Source organism: Vidua chalybeata, chromosome 12 (assembly GCF_026979565.1).
Source record: "Vidua chalybeata isolate OUT-0048 chromosome 12, bVidCha1 merged haplotype, whole genome shotgun sequence".
In the NCBI taxonomy this organism is placed as follows: Eukaryota; Metazoa; Chordata; class Aves; order Passeriformes; family Viduidae; genus Vidua; species Vidua chalybeata.
The window spans coordinates 7,411,967-7,437,290 of record NC_071541.1 but is presented as its reverse complement, the minus strand read 5'-3'; the positions used below and the strand labels follow the sequence as shown (position 1 = coordinate 7,437,290).

Sequence of the window (25,324 nt, the reverse complement as noted above, 5' to 3'; positions counted from 1 at the left end):
AAAGATCTGACTGCAGAAGATTATTTTTCTTAGGAGCCAACAAGCAGCCTAGGCAGTCTCTTTGGCTGTGGTTGAGTGGGTAAGGTATTACTTTCCAGGGCTGTGCTTCCCAAGGCTAAGTAGTGACACCAAGTCAAGTAACCTGGTATTTAAAAGAAACAAAAAAAATCTTTCCAGGCTGCATTTTCAGTGATTCTGCATGATAGCTCCATGACAAAAACTGCTCTTTGGGAAAGCAATCCTAGTCTGTAGTAGCCAAAATAACATTTTCTTCTGGTTGTCTACAGAATGGTACTAACGAGACAGCCCCTGTCTGTCCTCCTGGCACATTCCAGCAGATCTCTTGTGACTAAGAGCAGCAGCCCAACAGCTCAGCCACTATCTCCTGCTATGCCTGGGAAAGACTCCTGTGTCTGGGAAAGGCTCCTGCTGCCATCAGAGCAAGCAGAGTATATTTTACACAGCCATAACACTATATGAGCCATTAAGAGAGTAATGCTGGTACTCATAAAATATACTTTGCTTGTGAAATAAGGAAAGGTGCAAATGCGAGGCATATCATCTAAGCAAGACCAAGTAAGGCAATACAGACCTTAATATCATTAAAACTCAATTTCTTAACTAGAGAATCAGCTATTTATTATCTGCCACATGCATGCCCACTTTATATTCAAGTACTTGACAGCCAAATACATAAATGATTTAAAAAGTCAGAGAAAATGAATTAGTTTCGTTCTGCATTATGACTATGCTTTGGGTGTACTGCGAATAAAGCAAAGATATAAATCATAAGGTTGCCCCAGTCAATTAAATGTGAAAAGTATTATAGATTTCAGTATATACATGATTTGTCATATGTACTGGGCTTTTCTTCAGCAGCATGCCACAAATACATGATTTACATAATTTGTAATTCTCAACTGATCATTACCCAACTGCCTGCTGGTAAATTAGATGTTTTCATACGTCTACCCACAACCACATTAGTTCTCTCTGTCTGCCCTGCAGAGATTATCTACATTGGTGTAACAGTTGCTAAAGCAAAAGAATAAAAATTAAAAACTATATGTAGATTAGGTTTTAAGTGGAGCCCAAAACTGACCAGCACTGCAGCCAGCCTATCACTGCAGGCATTGCAGGGCAGGCATTTAACCTCTGGTGAGGGTTCAATTGCAAGAAAAAGACCTTGCAAGAAGACAGGTTTTTTACCTATAAACTGTTAAAAAGGAATAATATTTAGTGGGCACTAGTAAATAAGAGAAATGGGTTTAAAACGTTCCTTATGAGAGTCTGACAATTTTGATTGCCAGTAAGAACCAGTTGCTGGCCTACAGAAGCAATCCTTTGCTTCCACCCCCCTGAAACAAACTCACTGAGAGAATTTCTTCCTGTTATCCTGAAAGGATGGGAGATAATCCCTCCACATCTTTGAAAGGCAGAAGCAGACACAAACCAACCAGCTTAATTAGTCTGTAAGATCTTCTACAAGAAGCACAGGCACTTGCCAAACCCACATCTGAAGTGTTTGCTGCATCAGAAATCACCCACACATCACCCAGCCTGAGCCTTATAGTTTTTAAAGCCAAGAGCCCAGGCTCACTTCTACTTATACCAGGAAATGCCAAAGGCAGTGCAAGGACATGAAGGGTTTTAGGGGATTTTAAACCCCCATGCTTTTGGAGTCTAGGTGTTTTATTTGAAGTGTTTATATTAAAAACTCCAGCTTTGGTTTATCGTAGCTTAAAGCCAAACCACTTACAATTGCTACCATGGCTCTGAAAGAGCCACTGGAGCAGTCCAGGCTGCCTTCCTCTTTCCTGCTTTGTGCACAAAGCACTTTGGTTCAGAATCACACGTTAGATCCACTCACCTGCCTGGGGACTGAGCAGGGCACAGCTCTCTTGCCATCAACCACAGCGAGGGCTGGAGATGGGACGAACCCTCCCAGCCTGGGGACAATGCTGGTGGCACAAGTGACATGCTGTACACAGCCCTTGGCTGGCTGCTAAGAGCACAGTGGATCTGGCTGTTCCACCAAACACGGATTGATGGGGCACAGTCCCATCAGACACAGGGAGTGAAAGAGCACAGGAGCTAAACCCACACCCTGAGCTCAGCTCTGCTGGGAATAACGTTGTAAACTACAAGGGTTTATGATGAAATAACACTGTTGGAAGCTAAGAGGGCTTGTAATGACAGGATGCAACATACAGATACAACCTTCAATGCCTGGCATTTACACTGTGGATGTGACAGGTATCGTTGCTGTAACTGCCATCAGCACCAGCCAGAAACCACCGGGACCATTTAACAATTTAATCCCTCCCTGCCAGCCACTGCTAATGCAGACTCCTGCTTCCCAGCAAAGGCAGCAGAAGTCACAACACCCCTGTTCCTGAAGAACAACTGGGGCCTTTCCCAGGGCATGTCCCCTCCCCTGTGAAAGGTTACAATGTGTTGGTGGATCCAGTGGCTCTTCCATGACACGTGCTCCTGCAGAGGACCAGCCTTTTGCAACAGGGTTCTGGAAAAACACATTTTAAATGCTCTGGCAGTGCAAATGCTGAGCTGCAGCAACCTGCTTTATGCTGCATTGGGAGCAGAAACACTCCTGGCTTTTATTCTTCTGGAAAGGAAAGCATTTAGTCCAGGTCTCTATGAAATCCTCAGCTATTGCCTGTGTTGGTTTTCCTCCCCAGCAGTATTGGTACCCAGGAATAGGTGATCAGGTGGGCTGCTGCTGAGCAGGGACTGTCCTGGCTGGGGACACTCTCAGTGATCCCAAACACTAATTTTCTCTATCCCTGTATCCAGTACACCACCATGCAGCTGGGGGCTCTGAAAATGCCACTTTTTGAATTATTTTCTGTGGCTGGAGGACTAAGACAAAAGCCATGACCCACTCATGTTCTTCCTAAGCCTGGCTTAATTTCTCCCAAAATAATTAGTGCAGCCAAATGCATGTGCTGTGCATGGTTATAGGTGCCAAATGCCTCAAAGAGGAAGTTTCAAGGCACTCATCCTTTAACATGCCGGGAGCTCTGTAGCTCAGCAAATGGTTGATTAAGTATTTCAAAGCAAACATGCTCATGGTGAAGGCTGAACAAGATCATAATATGGGTGACAATTTTGAGGCTTTGATGTAGGGCTTTAGGAGAGATCTTTGTCTCATAAAAGGTGGTTTCATTTTGTGATGCACAGTGTGAGAGAACACTGAAAAATTCATAAGCCAGATCAATTAATAATTAATCTGTCAGTCCAGGAGTACTCACAACATGTGGCAACAGCATCATGGAGTGCTCCAGCTGAAAGGAACGTGGCCCCCAAAGTGACTCATGGCAGGGATGCCCTTGGTTTCCTACCACAAAGCTGCTGTTTTAGGAGATAAAGTGCAATGAGGCAGGACACAGTGGCACCACGTGGCACACATATGCTCCTTGTCAATGCCACAGACTGCTCTGCAGCATCCTTTTCCCACTAATGGTGAATATTCCTCTCTACAAGCAGCCAAGGGCAGTGGGATGGCAGCAGTCTGGTGCTCAAGGCCCTGACCTCTTCCCACAAGTCTGAAGCAGAAAGCAGAGGAGGATCTGAACATTCCCTCTTCAGCAGCAGGTGAGATTCTGACTTGCATTTAAACTGGGAACACGAATGATGCTAAGCTGCCCCAGAAGGGTAATGTCCTGGGCAACATGCTCATCCTCTGAGCAGCAAACTGCAGCCCACAGACTGCTGGCTGCTTTGATCTGAAACAGAAGCAGGGACAGCTTCCCCATGTTAGGCACCTCCCTGCATCAGCAACCACGGCAGCATCTGCATAGCCCGACTATGGATTCAACAACTCTCACTCCTGCAGTTCCAGAGAGGATTTTGAAAGATCTGGAGGGACCTGTAGAACATGTCTTCTTCACCAGCCTTTAGGATTGCAGTGACATATGATTCCCCAACACTCCAGGGGAGTGATCTCCTGGTGCAACTGCACAGTAGGGATGCTTAAAGCTACCTCTGGCCACTCAGAGCTCCCCAAATCAGTCTTTGAGGTTCAGTCACACAGAATCTTCCTAGTTCAACATAAAGTTCCCCTTAATTCACAGAACCTGTGCCTATTACCTCACCAAAATTTTCTTTTTCCCTCCTATCAGCCCTAGCTCCTCACATAACCCCAGGGTTCCAGCACCCCAAAATGTGACAAACCCCCTCCCCTGGGGAGGAGATTACCTTATTTTGCTCATGTGTAGGTAAAACAGGCTATGCTGCAGGGATTCAGTCATTTCCCTAATTCAGTAAGGGCTGCACAGTTGCTGTTTGCTGTGGATAGGTGCTGGCTCCTGCCATCCCAGCAAACTCTTAAGATTATCTAATGTACACCTTCTGCATGAGAGCACTCAAGGGGTCCTGGGAGGCTGTTTTAAAACAATAGGAAGGACTTGGATAATTCAGTAAGGGCTGATGATTGTCTCTTAAAGAGAAATCTTATTTCATGCGTCACAAACTTTAGGGTTGCACTAGATTTGTTGGTGAAAACATTCCCTGGGATGTAGAGCAGCCTCTCCCCACCTCAGTGTGAATCTCAGAGTGCTGCAATACATCTCTGTACCTCAGCAGCCACCAGGGCTGTGCAGACTCTCACCCGTTACATCTGCCTGTGAATGCTGGGACCACACCTTCACCAGGTAAGGTCAAGAGGTCCACCCTTGGATTCACCGTGGTCTGAGTGCTGTCTTAGATAGCTGTTTATCCCATGAACTGAGATGGGCACGTGCAGGCAGAGGTTTCTCGTGTTCTCTGTGCTGCTGGCAGCAGCACCCATGGGTACTCACTGCTCATCTGCAGAGTGCTGATGGATCACCAGCACGAGCTGGTGCCATGGCAAGGGAAGGCAGGTGCCAGGCATGGATCCTGTGCAGGAAAAGATGATATCTCTCCATGCCCTCTCAGTTCCCAACCTGCCTTCCACCACACCTCTCCACAGCCTTGCCAGGCTGCACCGAAGGGCTGAGGAAAGCTGAGACAAGCAAACTCTGAATGCATCTTTCCAGCAGGTTGTGCAAAGATACCTCCAGATTTATGTGCAATGATAAATCAAAGTAAATGAGAAACCAGATTCAGCAAAACAGGAAGGGGAAGAAAAAAGTGCTGCCTGCCTTTGCAAATGTTTTGCAAGCTGTTAAGAAAAGGGATGGCAGAGCACGTCCACTCGGAAGACACGCCCTTTCCATCTGTGGCCAGAGAACTTTTGAACCCTGCAAATCCCTCTGCAAGATCATCCATGCAAGGTGTATGACACTGAAAGGGATTGAAAACTAAAGCTGTCCAGAGGCTCTGACCTCTGAGCATGCCTTAATACCATCTTCTTATGGCATTGCATAAGGATGCTTGGAGGCGTATGGGCAGCATACGCTGAGCTATGGCACCATGAGAGAAACTGGAGCACTGGCTGGTCAATGCTGCCTGAGGTACATTTAGCTTGCCTGTGTTTCCTTATCATATGCTGAATTTTACATCAGTTAATGCAAAGAGAATCACCTGAATTTCCTAAATATGGCAATAAACTACTATTGAGTTCCAAATAAGTTTTACAGCTAGAATCTGCTGTAATTAATTCATCCCAATCCATCATGGAAGAAGGATCTACATATCCTCAAATCCTCATCTTTGATTAAAAGCTTAATGTTAGACACATTCATTGCTTAATTCTAAATGGGCTTTGGCTTTTGGACTTAAAGTAACTTGTAGAGGACCTAGTCCAGCAAAGCTGCAGTACCTTGACACTCAGCAGGATTAAATGTGACAGAATAAGATGTGGGAACATCTCCAATGGTGTCTAGGCAAAAATTATTTTTTTGCAGAAAGCTCTGAGCAAAAAACTGGCAAAGCAGGAACTGGCTGTGAAACAGCAATGTTTTGGTTCTATATGCTAAATCAGCAGAAAAAAAGGGAGAGGGAATGTAAAGAGAAGTTTATGGCTCCCACTTTTCAAGGACTAGGATAGCAAAGATTGCAGTCCTGCTCATTACAGTTCATTTTTGTATTTGTGAAGTTTAGATTTATCTCAACCACAGATCTAAAGAGACTGACCTCCTGAACAGGCTGATGTCTTTCACACTGGTTTGATGCAGCAAACTTTCCCATGAGGTCAGGGAGAAAGCAGTCAGGAGAATTAAACCTCTAGGTAGCAAATTTCCAGCACATAAAGAGGTTGCTACATGTTCTCAGTGGATGGCATCCTATGGTGGAGGTGGGAGCTGAAGCTGCTAGTCTCACCTGTGAGTAGGATCACAGAAGTCTCTGTATAGGTCACCATCAGACCCCCTTCCTACAGCAACAGAGAACTGGAAGGGAACTGCCTTCCACTGCAGATGCAGCTATTTTAGTCCCTCTGACTTGCACCTAATATGCTGCTCACTAATTGGTATCAGCTTATCAAAATCCAGAGCAGAAACATCACATCTCTAAGTCCCTTTGATCAATACATAACAACAACTATAAATGATTAATAAGCAATCACTATTGCTATGCTAAATTACTATATTATGCTAATTGAAAGGTCAATTCTTCACTTTTCTTAGAGCAGTGCCCAAACATCTGTGCTCTGAGTCATTCAAAGGTTTCAGAGAAGTGTACCTCAGAGAGAATCTCCTGGTTTTGAACAGAAGCAGTATCAGCCCTTAGACATATCAAGCCTATCTAATCTATCATTGCATTTCAGAAAAGCCACCTCTTTTAAAAATAACTAGCATTCAACAACATAAAAAAAATCACAAGAAATATGGATTGGAATCCTAGCTTCACTAATTGGGAACATCTGCCACCTCTCTTACTGCCTGATCCCCTCCAACAGGACCTATTCTGCTCCTGAAGAACCAGTGGCACAAAATGGATGTCTGGCATCTCTGAGAAGGGCCATGTGGACCTGAGAGCTGTCATGTGGGATCTAACCTCACATAATACCCTTGCGAGATGCTCTGGCACCTGCATTAAGGATCAAGGATGTGAGAAGAATTGAAGGAGACACAGAAAAGCAGCAAGAGGCATAGCTATGAAGAAACAAACACGGGGAGCAAAAATGTGATGCTTTTAAAAGCAGCGAGTCTGTAAGTTGAGAGGAGGAGGAATACAGCACAAGGTACCATGTGTGGGGAGAGCTTAGAGGTGGGGCAAGTCCCCCATGGGGTGCACCATCCTCATCCCCTCCCTGGTGGGGACAGTCAACCCAGCAAACCTCTACACAACAGAGAAAATGCTGTCATTTGTCCATATTAAATGTATGATAAATAATTTCTGTGTACAGACACTATAACAATTACAGACTAAGATGTTTCAGCCTGGCAGCAGCAGCTCCTGCCACATGGCTGGACAGCCCAACTCCCTCTGCACAGATCATGGCACTGTTGCTCCCAAGCCTGCACTGGCTTTACTCTAATCAACTCAAACCATGGCCCTGCATGCAGCCCTGCCTCAGATGGGCAAACAGGGATGAGCTTTTGGGGCCCTGGGGTTTGTAGACCCTAGAAATTCCTCCTAGTCTTAGAACCATTGCCCTCCAGATCTCATATTGATGCTCAGAGCAGGCTCTGAGACCACAGCAATAATATTGCATGTAGGGTCATGAGCCTCCAGTCTTCATCATGTTACCACACTGCAGACAACAAACATTTCCTTTTCTTCTTGTCAGGGAGCCAAATGAATCCTAAATGGCTTTCCTGACCATAACACACACACAGCACCAGCTACAGACCTCAATTTCTGACACACCAGCTGTGAAGGCAAGAAACTGCAGATAAGAGAACATCGAGGCTTTGAGGGCACTGCCAGACCCAGTGCACAGCACAAAGAACAATTAGTTTTTTCCAGACCATGTATCGCATGTAATAGAAAATATTAACTCACATTCCAAATATTTATGAAAAGTTCAGACATAATTAAACAATTTGCAATTGAAAATTAACAATCTAAAAATTCAGCCATGTAGACAGAGAGTAATAAATATAACTGCAGTTAATGTAAGCTGATTTCAGTACAGCTAATACAGCAGCAACAGAAAAAGGCAGTCAATCACATCCCCTGTCATTAACAGCCTTCTCCATGTGAAATATTATTATCTGAAGCTTTCAAGCTGCTCTGCTGTCCCAGTGTGTGCAGGAGAGTTGTTTGCCTACAACCTGCTCCAGCTGGAGCAGAGGGACAAGGTGTCCATCTGTCCACCACCTCTAGGTGTCTGTCTGTCTGCCCTAGTCCCCCACCAAGGCTGTCCCTGCCTTCCCATGCCTGAGCCCAGCCACCATGAGAATGCAGCAGCCAGGCTGCTGGGGAGCATTTTGGAGCAGTGCCTGCACCTCCGTGCTCCCAGGGGGTCACAGGGGCTGTGTGTGAGGATCCCAACAGCTTGTGGATGGGGGGACCTGGGCAGGAAACACAGCAGTGTTGTCCTGATGGCCGTGCACTCTGTTCATGACAGCACCAACACCAGCTTTCCCCCAGTCCCACTCTGGGCTTCACCCACTGCCTCTCAATTATCTTTCCCTAGAGCTCAGTAGGGATCGAACCTCCAGACAGAGCTTTTCCATCCCCAGTGGGTGGAGAGCTCTTTTTCACACTGCTCCACTAATTATTCTTTGTATTTAAAGCCAAGTAAAACACTAATTGCCCAACACCTCCATCCCAACCCAGGCTGGACTACCTCAGCCCTCAGCACATGTTAGGATACAACACAGCTGGAGAAGAGGGAGCAGCCTGAAGGAGAGGGCTGGGATGCCAGCGGGGATGGCACAGGCCTCAGCAGCAGACTTCCATGAACAAATGATTATGGATTTAAGGATCAAGGATGTGAGAAGAATTGAAGTTCTTCACCATGTGCTGGGTGGTGGGTCAGGCCCCAGTGTAGCTGCACAGTGACTCTTCCAGACAGCTCTTCTGCCAGAAACACTGTCATCTCCTACTTTCTGAGGAAATATGGCTTATTTCAAACCACAGTCAGCAAGGCATGACCTCTTTCCTTTGAAACTGCTCGCAGGCCATGAGGCTTTTGCTTAGAGAGTTAGGGAGAATATACTGGACACTCAGAGTATGGCATTAGTCTCTGCTATTGTTGAAGTCCCTCGGTGCTTTCTGTGTGGCAGCATTCTGAGAAAATCTGTTCTCTGATCCCATTTCATCTGAATCTACCCTCAATCTTCCCTTTAAGCTTTCACCAAGGACAATGCCCTTTATATGCAGAAAAGACATGTAAGAGAGTAGTGCAAAATATACAGCTGGAATCCAGAAGTGAGACAGAGCACAACCATGACTGCAGGTCTGCAGCACCAGTACCTCCTCATGTCAGCCAACTGCGGCAGTTCTTTTTAGAAATTAGGAATAACATCAATAAAGAGATTAAAGAGAAAAGCCATGCTTAAAGCATTCTCATGGAATTCAGCTTTTTTTTGCATCCTGCTCTGTAACCTGGTAAAAATTGCACTGCTAGAACCACCCTCTTACTTCAAATGGAGGTAGCGCCAGATGTTACCAGCAATAAACCCATGGGAATAGACACATATGGAACATAAGCTGAATCCCTTCCCCTCTCTTTCTTATTATTAATCAAAGATCCATGGAAATCAAGGTCAGGAGAGCAGTGCTCAGGGCACCAGAAAAAAATTATGCATGTATGCAACCCATGGGGTTAGACTGCTGTCCCTGCTGTATACCCTCTGCATTGTCCTCTTTCTCCAGAGGAGTTATAAGGAAAAACAACAGGGAAAAGCAGGCTCTAACAGGACTGATGGCCCAAATGCTGAGAAAACTGTTAAGACAGGTGGAAGAAAACAAGGGAGCTCTTGCTAGGAACCAGCAAAGCTGGGAAATGCTCTGGTATCTGCCTGTGCTGCTTCGCAGGTGCAAAGGAATCAACTGAGGTTTATGCTGTGACCTTGCATGAGAGCTGAGGGAATCACTTGCCTCACAGGCTGAGCAAAATCCACAACAGATTCCACCCTGTCAAAAAGCATTCATCTTCAGACAGGTTTCCTCCCTACATTTTTATGCAAACTTAAAAACCTAAGCTGTCCTGTTTCTAAAATGCTCAGATCCATCTTAAATCCATTCTCCTACTCTTTTTTAGTGGAATTTAGAGTGGAGGGTAAAACATTGCTGAAACAATTCAAGCAGTTCCTTAAAAACCTGAAAAAAATGCTTCATTCAGCCCAAATGTGCCTAGATTATAAACCATGTGCAGGCTCACTCCACAGCGTGCATGTGCTGGAAATTAAGAGATGTAAGATTGCCTCTTCCATATTCCACTGGGAGAAAAAGCAGCAATCCTGTCCCATTTCTTCCAGAGCATTTTCACACCAAGCCAAACACCTCCCAGCTGTGCCAGATGTGCTTTCCATCACAGGTAAAAATGAATGGAAGCAGTGACAAAGCAGCTGGCTCTGCAAGATGCTGGCTCATGTGAGCAGGAGCCCAGCTGAGAGAACGAGTACACAGGCGTGGGGAGGAGAAAATGGGCAAAGCAGAAAATCCCATCTCAGCCCCATCACCACGCAGAGTTATTCTGGTTTATGCTGCTGGCAGCCTTCTTAACTGCACAATGATACACGCTAAAAATATTTGCCGTTTGGACTAGATTTCATGTTTAAAAATGTATAACAAATAATTACTTGTACAAGCACAAACCTTATAGCTTCTGCTTCTGAGCAGATGGGAATTCGTAACAAACTTCATCTGGCAAAGCAGTGTCCCCTCATCTGCCATCACCTCATCCTCACTGCCATGCAGCACCAAGTGCTCCATGCATGCCAGCCCTGCTTCCTAACACGGGCAGCTCCACAGCAAAGGCTTTTGGCTGCAGGTGGCCAGGGAACAGCTCCAATCTGCCTGGCTGCAAGACTCTTTTTCAGAACCCACCACAACTTCCATTGCAGACTAAAATGAAATAACAAGCCTAGACAAAGTTCAGTTAAATAACTGATTCTATATTCAGCAATAACACTCATGGTGTCCAAAACACCATGCCCAGTCATGGGATGGATGCCCAGCCCAAAATTAGCCACTTGCTTGTTCCTGTGCAATCTCTTGTACATTCCTAGTAAAACATCAGCACACAATTGCTATGTTAAGGCCCGACTTTCCATTTAACCTTAAGCATATCTGATAGAAAAAGATCCAGTGTATCCTTCAGGTGAGAGAAAGACTGTCACAACCTTTGCCCAGTGCTCCCAACCCTGACTATCAGTGGCAGCCAAGAATGACTGCTTTGATCCCAGTTTTACTCCTCCTGTACATGGACAGTTACACATTGCTCCAATACATCTGCAAACAAATGACTTGGACCCTTTCCCTAGGTGAGTCAAACCTTTAGCTCTTCCTTATCCCTTCACATAACTCTCAAGACCTTTCCAACATATTTTTTTAGTACAGATTCCAGACTGGGATATAGGAGAGGGTTTTTTGCTGCCCTATAGAAAGACAATACTTTCTCACAATGTTTCCTGGGGTGCCTTCACATGTGCCAAAGGTTTGGCACCTTGGCTGGACACCTCAGCATACCCACTGAGGCTGTGGCTGCATCCTGTTCTCCTTGCCCAACAATGTCCTGAGAATCCTTAGCTGATGCCCACAAGGCATCAATCAGACACAAGCTTTGAAAACCTTTCACAACTCTGTCACCACTTTCTCAGGTACCTTGTTACCTTACTGCAAGTCTGACTCTTCTTTAAACACTATTTATGACAGCTTGTACTTCCTCATTGCTTGTTTTACTTTTAAGTCCTCTCCAGGGCCTCTTTTGAAGCAGGAAAAAAAAAAAGAAAAAAAAAAAGGGGGGGGGGGTATGGATGAAAAAAAAATTGAAAAATGAGCTGATTTGCCTCTAAATTTTGGTAGAGGTTCTCTTGAAGGTTACAGGCTGGCATCCCAAGAAAAGCAAGGGCATCACAGTGGTTTCACAGCTGGAAAACAGGGCAGGCAAACTGCTGTAGCAAGGTAGGACTGGCCCCATATGCAGTTCAGCTGTGCCTACACACCCTCCCCAGGGTTTTCCACAGCATCTCAGAGCAGCTGGAAAAGCTCTCCACACAGATCACTGCCATCAGACCAGAGCAATGAGTTTTGCTTCATCTTAAGGCAGGAATCATTGCAGCCTGCAGCAGACAGCCAATGACACTTTTGAAGGGAAATGCTCCAGTTCCAAGCTGAACTCTGGCTTACTTGGTGAATTTTTCTCAGACCATCCCTTGCCGTCAGCTGCCCTTCCCTTCTCCAGGTATCATACTGGCATAGGACAATTCATGTCCAGCAGAGTTTACAGTTACATCAAATTTCATGCTATCAATGAACATTTTCTTCTTTTTCAGCAGAAAATAAGGGTTTTTATTTGATCCGTTTTTCTTTTCCTCTGCTCCCCAGCACCCTGGCACACCCCTTCCTAGCAGCCTCTGCACAAGGAGAGTTTTATTATTAAAGATTCTTATGAACTCTTTGAACAGGAGAGATTTACTTTTGGCTGATATATGGCATTAAGTAAATTCAGACAACAGTGGAGAGAGAGAGTCTCTTCTGCTGTGGCATGCTGGCATGGCAGGATGCCTTAGGGAGACAGATGTGCCTCCTGTCCTGCCCTTGCACACTGCACTGCCCTTCCCTCCATCATCCCCTGCTCTACTGCTACCGGACTGCAGACGAGACAAAATATAAGACAGAGATACCAGGGGGGGTTCCTGGCTTGCAGTGGTTCACATGGTGCTGCACATGATGGTGGTAACCACTGATCTGGTTAAACAAAATGTATTTTGATTGTCATCATCCAGAAAACCACTCTTATTTTGAAACAAATCAGATTTTCCCAAGATCACTAACGACAAAGCTCAGATCAGGCTCATACTCTGATGTTACAATGCCAGCCTTTCTACTCATATATTTAGGATAGAAATAGATATTATTTTTTTCATTGATGCTGCTTTTGTTTTTATCCATACAATGGATGAAACTGCAACTGGCATTATGATAGGAAAGTGTAATGATCCAAATTACATCATTGAACATATATTTGGCTATTTTAATTGACAGAAATAAAACTTCTAGTGCCTGCCAGACATCCTCAGCTGTTTTGCAGTTGCCATACATAAAGCCGAACAAAATGGCCAATCAGTGACCCTGAATAATTGCCTATGTTGACTGTTAATAAAGGGATCAGGAGTTACACAGCTGGGCAAAGGGCTGCACGTGAAAGCAGAGTCACCTCCCAGCACTGAGCAGGCAGGGCTGGGGGAGCAGCAGGGCTGCAGCTGCTACCCCTGGGGAGAACAGCAGCTCATCAATGAGCCAAACCCACGTCCAGTTTTCCCCTCCTGCTTTGCTAAGGACCATGCTGTCAGCAGGGACTTCCCAGAGGAAAGCTGTTGTACCAGCCTCAAAGAAACCCGTGTTCCTCATCTCAAATACTGCAGATGTTCATGGGAAACCAGACCTTTTCCCAAATACTGCTGCTGCTGCACACCCATGAGGGGCCACTGTAACATGAAAGACCTCTGATATAAGCCAGTATTTAAGAGTGCATTGCTCTTCTATTAATCTAACTGGCATTATCCCCTCTAACTCCATTCCCCTCAAGCAGACTCAAACCACGCTTCTCTTGTCTGACCTGACCAGCACTCTCCCACACAAAGTTATTTTGGAATCATTTTGACAGTGGCAGCCACAGCTCCTTCAACTAACTTACACTCAACTGATACCTAACCATCTGAGCACAACTATTCCCAGCCAAAATCTACTGTTATGGAGAAAAAGGGCAAATACAGAGAAAATCTGTAAGCAAAAAGGTCAATGGAGAGCAGAGTTAGAAGGTGAATGAAAATGACCACTTGGTATTTTACATTTTTCATAGAAATGCAGAGTAATAGAATGGTTGGGGTTGAAAGGGAACATAAAGACCATCTTTTTCCAACCCATTCTGCCATGGGCAGGGACACCTTCCACTAGACCAGATTGCCCTAAGCCCCATATAACCTGGCCTTGAAAACTTCAGCAGCGGGGCATCCACAGCTTCTCTGGGCAACTTGTGCCAGTGTGTCACCACCCTCACAGTGAAGAATTTCTTCCTAATACCTCATCGAATGCTCTCCTCTTTTACTTTAAAATTGCCCCCTCTTGTCTTATCATTATCTGCCTGTGTTGACAGTAAGAATTTGGATATACATAGGAAGGGAATAAGACTTCAAGCCATGAGGGGATGGTGAGTATCATGATGGGGAACTGTTGCTGATATTGCACCCTGCATCAGAAACAAAGAGCACTGGATTTTAATGTGATTTTAAAACTCAAAATAAAATGCTATGCTTGGCAAATAGCATTCTCATCAGACCTAACAGGCATCAGGGGCCTTAATAAAATTATTGTGTCAATAATTTCTCCATGGACAATATCTCTGTTTTGCAGCTATTTTGCCAGTCCTGGTCTCAGTTCTGCACATGGGTGCACGAGACTCCTGGCAATGGCAGCCAAACACATTTCTGCAGCTCATTCCACCGATGATGCACAACATGAGCTCTCCAACAACCTGGCAGAACTATCAGCATGATAAATGACTGGTGCTGAGAAGAAACACGAGGCCATTTAATTACTCCACTATTAGAATTTTATAATTTAAAACACCCAAAAGGCTTTCTCCCTGTCAAGTTTGGACTTAATTAGGTCACAGAAAAAGATAGTTATATTTAGCAAAACTCTCCACAGAAGACAACAACTCATGGTCCTCAGCCTGGGAAAAAGGGAACTCGCCACTGATGCTCCTTCTGCTAAGGAACAGCCAAGGAGTAAAGCCTCCAGCATCCCACTGTAATTTGTGTTATCTTCCAAGATCTCCCACTTTTGTTGGTGACTTAATGTTTTGGTTTCTGGGCCCTACATTTTACATTTTTATGTTGATACCTGGAGCAAAATACCATCAAAGTAGACCTTGCCCAGATTCCCTTCCTGTGGACTAATGATGACTGGAGATGCGCAGTTCAGGTGCTGCTCCCAGTACAGCTGCACACACAGGCAGCAGTCAGGCAAGGTGCAGAAATGAGCTGCACCCATGAGAATGAGCAGGTACTTAACCAAAACTCAACAGGCTGCTGGGCGAAGTCTGGGTGCCTGACCTGTGGCCACTGTCTGTCACTGTGCCTGCTTCCTCCACAGCACCTTTTTAACTGCAAACATCATTCACCACGCAGCACATTCAGAAGAGGACAGCAAAATTATGCATTTGTTGTTTGTTCGCATTTATTGTGGGAAATGCCTGTAATTTTAGCTGTCGTCTCCTCTGCACATCTGAGGAATGCTTAAGGCTCAAGCCTGAACACACAAGCAGGCAAGCCTGGTTCCACCAAAGCCCACAGGGCGCTGGAACCTGCCTGTGGCTGGGGCACAGTAGGGTTCAGACTCCAACCTCCACCCCACACTGTGCTCTCCTGGGCCACCAGCACTCAGGGCTGGCATACAGAGCTCTTGGGAAACTCCACTCACTTCCCTGTCACAGCTATCAATGTTTCTACAAAGACTGCATGACAAATAATATTGCGCCATCACCTCCCCATCTTCTTACTGTTCTCTGTCACAGACAAAAAAACTGCATCAAAGGCTGGCTACAACACTTGAAAAACACATGCACAGATCACTGCTGTTAGGAAACATCACTACTTTCCTGCATTATACAACAAAATCTGTGCTATGGAGGCCAACACAGTTTTCACATGATTTTAGGCTACTACAGGCCTTTTAAATACATGAGAAATTGTATTTGAATTTGTGTTGCATCCAATTCCCTATTGAACTTGCACTCCAATTTCTCACAAACATGAGTAGAATCAGATGTTCCAGAAAAAATGTAGTTTATTGAATATGAAAACTCAGCACTGAAATTGAGGTAAGAAGCAGGTTATGTAAGTTAGGGATATTGAGGCTGAGCCTTTGAAATGCATGAAATCTACTTTGTTGATCATTCTCCAATTTATAGTCAGCTCAGTGGGAACAAATATGTGCCTACTTTGATATCCTTTTGAAGAAAATTCTTGGCATCTCGTTTCTGTTAAGAAATATACCTACTCTCTTTTTAATTTGGTGCTTTTTAGATGAAAACTGGAAGATTAGCTGTATTTTATATTCATGAAGTACTTTCTATGGCCTGATCCATTCAACTCCCAAAGTTTCTTCTGAATTAAAATTACACTATCACATCCCAAGCTGTGACATGAAGCATTTTTCAAGTTGCATGGAACACTGGTGGCCTTAAGAATGAAATGTGAGGAATGGAGAAAAGGACGGGTGTTTTTTTTTTTTTAATAACTCCCTTTTATGGAATTCTGAACGCAATATGGACTGCAAAGAAGCAGCCTTGAGGAAACTACATCTTACAGAAATAAGATTAGAGAAAACCTAGTAAAATATTGATGTAGAACTTCCAAAATATTCCCTTAGTGGATGATGTATGTCAGAAGAATGATCTCTCTATATAACATGATAAAAAGAAAACCAAAAGAATAGTGTGTAACCTTAGGCTAGCACAGCTCAGTGGGAACCAGTCCAGGCTCTCTGACAAGACATTGCATGCTGAAATGAAGACCCTGGAGCTCTGGCACAAGCCAGCATGACCATGTTATTGCCCCCATTATGTGCAAGTATGACGGTATCTTTCCATTTTGCTCCTGAGACAGGCATTAAAAGTTCCCCATGAAGGTAATCACTGATAAAATACATGAGCAAGGATTGAAGTGCTGCAAAGCACTGAGATTTTCATGTGGAATTCAAATTAGATTTAAAGACCTACATGCAAAATTAAATTCTAGCAGCACCATTGTATTTCCAGTTAAAAGGAAGAGGAAGAGGAAGAGGAAGAGAGAGGCATTAACATAGTGCAGGGTCATGCACCAGTTATGTCTTATTAAGTATTCCAGCCTTCCTTAAGATAAGCATCACATATGGGTTCTTTTGCAGCTAGCAGTTCCTTGCTTAAAGAGAGAGAGGTCTGGATAACACCCCTTCTGTCTCCCAAGGCCTCCTGGGCTGATTGACAGGAACATGTACTGCAGGGAACAAACACTGCTCAGAGAAAAAATAAGATTACGTTCTCCAAAAGGGGCCAGTGGGGGCATTTCTTTGCCATGTCTTCTGCTCATCATCTCTGGTTGAAGGAAAGACAAACAAGAGGAGTGACATTTTCCTTTCCTAACAAGACACAGTCCACAATGTTTCTCCACATTGAGAAACTGGGTTTTATGTATAGTGGCTTGCACTGAATTCAAAGTTAGGGAAGCAAGAGAGACTGCTTCAAATAAAGACAGCATTTTGAGAGCCAAGTCCCACCTTTGGAAACCTTGGAACCAGACCCCATGGAAGCCAACTCAGACACTGCACTCTGGCCCATCTCAGTTATATTTTATGTTGGTTTGTTTTTTTGGTTTTTACGGGTGAGATTAGCAATAAACATTTAATTTTTATGTAGCACATTTAAGTATCACTCCCGCCCCCCTGTAAAGGACAACATTTGGCTTGGCTTCTCCTCAGGCAGACCCACCAGGTGTTTTGAGGCTGGATACCTTGCACAGTGGCAATGTACTCCATGGGATCATTGGGCTTTTCAGCATGAAGTGTTTTTTTCTAAATCAGCAACTTCTTGTCCACTTGCTCCCCCATTTTTCAGTCTCCCCTCTGCTAAGACCAATACAGGTAACACCTCTGGAGTCTGTACTTTGTGCCATCCCAAATCTCCTCTCCACTGAAATGGTTTCAAGCTGTAATTCCCCAATGTTGTCACACTTAGTGATGCTCAAGGACTCTCCTATTTCTCAATCCTTTTCAAAACCTTCCCCACTGCTTCAGCATCTCCCTGCACAACCATACCAGGAAGGGTCCATCTTCCCAACCCTCCCTCTGCTCAGAAGTGGAAGCAGGCAGGCCCTTGCAGAGGATAGACACCCGGACAGCTCTCCCAGCTGGTATCTCAGGATCAAAGTGCTTCCCTTCCAGAGACTTCTGCTGCAAATGACAGCAGATCAACACAGCAGCTAGTTAAATCCTTCATACTTTCCCCAGTCGCTCCTACCTAGAGCCAGGAATTCACAACTCAGCTTCCTCTTTTCAGAATGCAAGGTTATGATAGGGAAACAAAATTGTATTAATAAACATTGATTTGATCAAGCTCCTGATCTGGGGGAAAAAAACCCAAACATCTAGTTTAGAAGCAGAAAAGTCATGTAACAACTATATTTTCAATGAAAGAAGAGAAACAGCAGTCTTTATATAAAAGGGCTAAGGTAGGTTGGAAAAGTCAAGTTCATCAATGTAATGTTTTATAAGGTAACCATGGTTATTTTTTATGCATTCCTTTGCAGCATGAATGCAGATGATGAAAAGTATTCATGGGCCAACTGAAATAAACGTAAATGTAAAAGATATCTTGATGGTAATTTAAGCCTTAAACTGCAAAAATTAATCAGTCCACACAGACAACAAAGAGCGTTCAGCTGATGCCGCACCACAAAAACACCTTGTTAATTAGATGAGGGTAAAAAGGGTTTTTATCATTTCACAAAGGATGAACATCTTGAAAATCACCCTGATGTATCTGCAGGGATCCATGATGCTGAAGTAGGAGTTGTCCACATGGCCTCTGGATAAAGTACAACTGCTTCTAATTGAATGTGTACAAGCTGGTGGAAAGGCAGAGGAAGGGGGTCCCAGCAAGCTGCAGCCCTTTGTGCAGTCACTCATGGGCTGTATGCATGATTCTGCTCCACTGCTGCTTCTTGAGAATGTTTGGCATGATCTTCATGAGACTAAGAAGCTCTCTTGGTGGCTCTTACCTTGCTGGCAGGTGGTGGCACCCTTACAGTGAGGCAGGGGAGCGGATCAGAAGTGGGGGACAGGAAATGGTGTAGGTGACCAGTTGTGACAAATCACAGAATCTGAAAAGAAGGCTTCAGTTCAGAGGAGTTATCACAGACTCCTGCAGCAAATAATGAATTAAACCTATCTCCAGAACCCCTAGGAAGAGGGGCTCCCAGCAGCCAAGATGTTTTGCATGGTAGCAGAGAGCTGAAATAAGAGGCTGCTCCTCCACTCCAGAACCTGTCTGGATGCTGAAACCATTTTCTGTCCCCTTAATAACACACCGTGACAAGCCACCGTTTGTTTTGGTGGAACAAGTGACACTTGTCTAGGCTGTGGAGAGCTACACCCCTAAACCCAGAGGGAAGGCTGGCAGGAGGTAGGGTGGGAAGGATTCATTGCAGAAGAGTTCTTCAGGCTAATAAACATCTCTGGTTAGTGTTAGAAGGAAAGAACTGAATTCTCTGCAAGTCTTCGCTATTGTTGCATGACATTATAATTTCTCTGCTAGATGTATGATCTTTGGATGCACACTTTGGCCTGGTTTCTGTAAAGGGACTGAAAACCAGAAGTAGTCCACAGAACGGCCAGAACTGGAAGTTTCTAGGACACAAAAACACATCCCCAACTGGCAGCTAACAGGGTTAAAACACCCTCTGATTAAATGAAAGCATCTTTAATTAGTTTAATTGACCATGCCTCAGCCAAGACCATCTGCTCAGCAGCATTCGCCTGCTCTTTGCAGGAGCGATTGATCAGCCATAGCTGGAGAATACAGCATTAGGCTACATCAGATTTATTTTGTTTAATGGAAGAGCTAATTTGCTTTAAATTTAATTACAGGGGCCAAGATTGCTCTCTAAGTCCATAACAGCACATAACATAAGCAGATCCTACAGATAATGGGTGCACGCATAGGTCCACACGTCTGTGCAAATCAGACACTGGATGATGACAGCTGGGGTCCCACCCTGGCAGTGATCTCTGCATTGTCCTCCCCAAAAGGCAGCAGCACTGTGGCACACTGCTGGGCTGGCAGGGCCACCCCACTGCCTGCCCTGTCACGTCCCTCCAACTGGCTGAGGTCTCACTGGATGCTGGAGCTATCAGATGTCCCATCTCAACTGCCCCTCTCGCTCCAAATTACAGATACCAAAGATGCATCACACTAGGGTCACTGTTCCTGCACTGCCTGGCACCAACATGGACAATCATGGCACCTCTGTGGCTCCTGGGTAACCTCCATCAGCAAACCCCTGTACCAGGTGCCAGGATGTACCTGGCAACCGAGGGTCCAGCAGAGCCAGACACCACACTCGCTCCTGCCCTGACATTGCACTGTCCCTCTCAGTTTCTCTGCCCCCATGCCAAAAATTATTCTTCAAAACACTTCATGCTGAGCTGATGGAGAAGGGCAGTTGCCCCTCCTCCCCAAAGGACCACGTGTGCATCATCTACGCTGTGTTGTTACAACAGGGAAGATTTCATTCACTTCCCAGCGCTTTCTCCTTTTTCAATTTCCCACTGGGCACTAAATCACGGCAGGCTCTGGGAGGTGCTCAGGCCTTGACAGGAAGCTGCAGCTGCTGCAGGAGTAATTACAACCCTGCAGAAGGCTCCAGGCTGCCATTTCCGTTTCCATGGAAATAAATACAGAATTACTGAAAACAGACCACGATGCTTTATGGGTTTTGAGGCTTTTTATCATCTCTAAACCACTTTAACCCATTTTTATTAGTCATGGCTTTGTTTTAAGTGGGAGGGAGAAGGCGGGGTGGGGAGGATCCTCACAGAGTGAAAATAGGTGGAACAATCAAAAGGAATTTTAAATAGTGAAAGAGGGGAAAAAAGCCACCGGGAAAGGTTGATGCCCTGGGGATTTTCAAGGGGGAGAACAGTGCTGGCCAAAGCTGCTGGTTGTCCATGGCACATGTACCCAGCCTTGGAGAGAAGAGCCCATGGACGCTCATTGGTTCTTGCCTGCAGCTCCACAGCTCACCACCACCATCCCCAGGACAGGATGTTTGGAGGGGGCTCTGGGATCCAAGCAAACCTCCCACCCTTTCAGAGGGGTCGTTACAGCCAGAATTAGTGCTTAAATGCTCAGAACTGCAGATACATATTTCATAGACTTTGAGCTTCAAGATGAAGCTAGAACAAAAAGGATTTTCTCTGTGTTCTTTAAATGGGGAGCAGAAGGGAGGGATCTGATCCTAAATCCCTGAGGCCCTGAACGGAAGGTAACAGGTCCACACTGTGCACAACAGACCTGGACTCAATGCTCATTGCAAGGCACGACTGGGAATTCTTCATCACAACAAACTAAATGAAATACTTGGCCTGGGGAGGATACACACAAATCAACCATTTATTCTGAGGTGACCTTAGCCTTCATCTCACTGTCTGAGCTGCCACGGTGCCTCACATGAGTTTCTCCCCCTACTTGGGCTGCAGTTTTCAAGTACCACTACAGCTTCTCTGCAAACAGAATGGATTTAGGAGATATTTTTCAGGAGATGTCTCCAACTTTCAGCTAAGTCAGCAAAGTCAGCTTATGCCACGTGTTTGGCACACACTGGGTACACGATGGCCGTGTGACCGCGTGCCAGGCACATGATTGACACATGCTGGTCGTGTGACGGGCACGTGAGGGGCTCAACACACCAGGGCAAGTGAAGAAACCAAGTTGGGTAGAACCACACGAACTGCAGAGATGAGAGAGGGGCAGAAGGCAAGACACCACCTCAGCAAATAATTTCTAATACTGACTTGAGTTAAAATCAAACTTGAGTTACTTTTTTTTGGCAGGGGAACTTTCTGCTATGTGAGAAATGTCAGCCTTTGGACATAGTGTCCTAATTCAGCTGCGAAAACAAATGTCAAAACAGTGAATTCTAGTTTTAAGCCAGCTCTGTTTGAGAAAATTTGGGTTGAAATGTTTCCTAGTTAAAATCACAGGGCCCCCAAAAGTTATGAAATAATTCCACTTGCACTGGTGAGATGTCTTTATGCCTTTACACGAAATAGCCACCAGACAGCAACGACACCTGGTGTGGTTGCAACCCACCCACACATGCACACTTCTCTGATGTTTTGCCTTCTACATGGATGGACAGAAATAAATGCTGAAAAACCATGACCATGTATTAGCATCACTCAGCAGGTTGGACATGCCTATATTTAGTTATTTGCTTCAAATCTTACATCTAAGGGAATTATGCTTAGGACAGGTTATTCTGCCACAGTATATGGGACACTTCAGGCCTGGGAAAGAAGAAAAAGCCTGACTGTGAATCCTGAGAGTTCAGGCAGTTCTGCAGGGAGAGCCCACTCTTCCTCTGAAGCAGGAGGATGGCTTGCACAGCTCATCACAGACACAATCTGAACATCTGCTCCTGCTGCAAGATTAAGTGAACAGCTCCGGCTCTTCTCACTGTAGCTAAAAATGACTTTCAAACACAGCTTGAGACAGAAAAGTAAATCACTGCCCTATGGCTGGGAAAGAATAAGAGAGGGAGAATACCACAGCCTGATTTCAGAGATGCTCTGAATTCACTCATCATGAAGGTCAGCAGGAAATAGAGTACCCTAGGAAATTCCAACTGCAGCAAGAACCCAAGTTTGGAATTGCCCAACATGTACAGAAAACAGCTCCTCTAGAACTCTTCCACAGCCACTGGTTAATTACAAAGCAGAAGAGCTAAATTTAAGTCTTGCCAACAGGTTCTGGACCAGAAAGACCAGACTGAAACATTTCTCCCTTCAGCACACCTCTCATAGAGCAGAGGAGCTGGCTGCTGGAGCCAGGGATGCTCAATTCTCATGCTGACTCCAGTGGAGCAGAAACACCAAGCCACGTGGTATGTGTTATGCAAAAAGCACAAGACTCGTGTATTATTTAAAATGTTCTAGTCAGAGTTTGTGCTGAACAACACTGTAATCTTCACAACTATGCTGCTACAACACCACTTCCCATCTTTGCTTCCTAAAAGCCTTTCCAACTGCATTAATACCTTGCTATCAATAACTGCTATCTCAGATCCTGCTAAATCACTGCTATCACATTAAGAATACACTTATCTCATGCCCCCTGGGGCTACTGTATTAAAAAATCTCTTTAGAAATCATCCTCCTTCTGTACAAACAAAATATTATCTCAGAAGTGAATGGAAATGCAGTCCCAGTGATGCAATCATTATGCAATTAGTGTGATGTAACAGGAGGCTGCAAAGAGAAAAGCATCTCCTTTCAGACCACAGAAGTACCAGCAGTATTTGAGGCTCCCAGCATCAAACAGAAGACAACTAGGAGGACAGTCAGGCAAAGCCTTGCCACCCCTTGCTTCCTGGCACAGCCTCTGGGCAATTTCACCCTGCACACCAAGGCAAGGGAAAGCACAGACCAGCCAAGCCCTTCACAGAAGACAATGGGCTTTGCTTTTTCTAATCACAGGTGGCTGACTGATAAACTGCATGAACAGCACAGTGCTGCCACTCTGGAGAGAGTGATGGCATTCAGACAGCCTGCAAGGGAAGAGGCTGCTTTTCCCAATTCCTCCCAAGCATGGCAGATGAGCACAGGTCAAAAATAAGTGTAACTTATACCATACCAAATTACCACTGAGAAGCTCATAACTACCCCCAACAAACTGGCTGCAAGCAATGGATGAGTCCCTGCAGAAAGAGTAATGGTCAACAGCAATTTCTGTGCTCCATGGCAAGAGAGAAGTACAAATGTCTGCTGCTGGCCAGAGAGCTCCAAAGACCCTGCTGGTATAGCCTGGATGACATGACCACAGGTACCATCAAAAAAGGTTCCCAGAGCAAAGTCTGTGGTTTCCCTGGGTGCCCACTGCTGCCTTCCCTCTGCAGAGGGAGCAGCAGTGACCTGTTCCCCAAGGGGCAGGGTCCCACCCCACAGCACCAGGGCACTTTAACCACTCCCACTGCATCCCAGGAAAACACCCAGCTGCTCAATGACTCCTGGCTTTGCAGCTTTCTGAGGCTGCACTGCACAAAGGGCTTTCCTTTCTGCATACCTTATCCTCGCTATCCAGGTAATAAAAACAGAGTAACTTCCATGCTAATTCTAGCTTTCATCAGAAATTATGTCTTCCTGCAAAAGCTTAAATTACAGGTTTACTGTCTCCAAGTATTAGAAAAGACCCAGAATTAAATCCTCCAGGATTAAAACTGGGTCTCATGCAGGAAAAAGATTCCTTGATGCAACAGGGCAATTTGCAGGGAGCAGCCTCTGGGTTCATAGTGTCAGCCAGAAAGATTCTAATGAGCAGAGATCACAAAGCAGGGCAGCTGTGGTCAAACACTGTTTTCTGCCTCAGTGGGAAGCACAAACCAGGAGGGAAGACTCACACACACGCTCACACAAAGCCACCCTGGTCCTTAGCAATGCACAGGTCAGACAGACACAGGGCTGGAGCTGGTTTAAGTTTAAAAATAAACCAAAACATGGCAGAACTGACATAGTTCTTGACACATCACTGAAAACATTATGCTTTTGATTTTAAAGAATTCTTCCAACAGAGGATGGAGGCACAAAATCTCTGTAAACACAATCTATGAGGGCCACTGCAGTTTTTGCTCAGGAGACATATTACTCAGGGACATTTATTATCCTCTCCCCACTCTGTCATTAAGGTTTGAGATGAAGAAGAACAAATGCAAGATAACAAAGGCTCTTTACAGGGGTAAAAACAGATCAAACATAATTCTCTGTGTCTTAAAAAGAATTGGAAATGTCTAGACAGAAGACAGACAGAATTGGTCTCAAATGTATTCATTTCAATAAGAAGCTGAAGCCTTGAATTACAGGGAAAAGATTCTGCTCCTCCTCCAAAAACTTTCCACACCTTACTCCTTCTGTGACTCTGGCATCCTTTATCCCGCCTGTGATATTTATATCCAATAGCAGGGGACTGTAATCTGGGTCACCAGCAGTGTGGATAGCTACTGACAGCCCTCAGCAAGAGCTGCTGGAATCACAAGCAGTACTGCAGAGTCCTGGCTATGCAACTCTGGAGAACTGGCCCTTCTGGGGTAGAAAGAGAGGAATGGGAAAGGTTTTCAAGTGCAAGCAGAGCTACTCTGAGGTCATGGGGCTTTAGGATGCTCTTTCCTTCCACCACAGGCACACTGGGATCACAGAGATCCCTCTGCTTAAGGAGAACCTGTATAACCTCGCTGGGCAAGTCTGCATAAGCCACCCACCCTAGGGACTCACAGAATTCAACTACTGATATCACAGGCTGTAAGAACCACTGTCATTTAGACTGGTGATGTGACACGGGAAGGGCAAACAAACCACAGGCAAACAGCCCACTTAACCACCTCAAAGACCTGCTCACCCAGATACAGAGCTGAGGAATAAAGTTTTCCCATCTCAGCAATCCTATGGAATTGAGCAAGAAAATGAGTAAGAGAAGGAGGCCCACTTGGATAGCCAGAACAACACTGGCAGT

At 45.1% G+C, this 25,324-nt stretch overlaps 1 protein-coding gene across 10 annotated transcripts in view; it reads right to left on the bottom strand.

The window, feature by feature from the left end:
* CADPS (calcium dependent secretion activator) overlaps positions 1–25,324 on the bottom strand; it is a 206,935-nt gene that overhangs the window by 136,692 nt on the left and 44,919 nt on the right. The window lies entirely within an intron of this gene.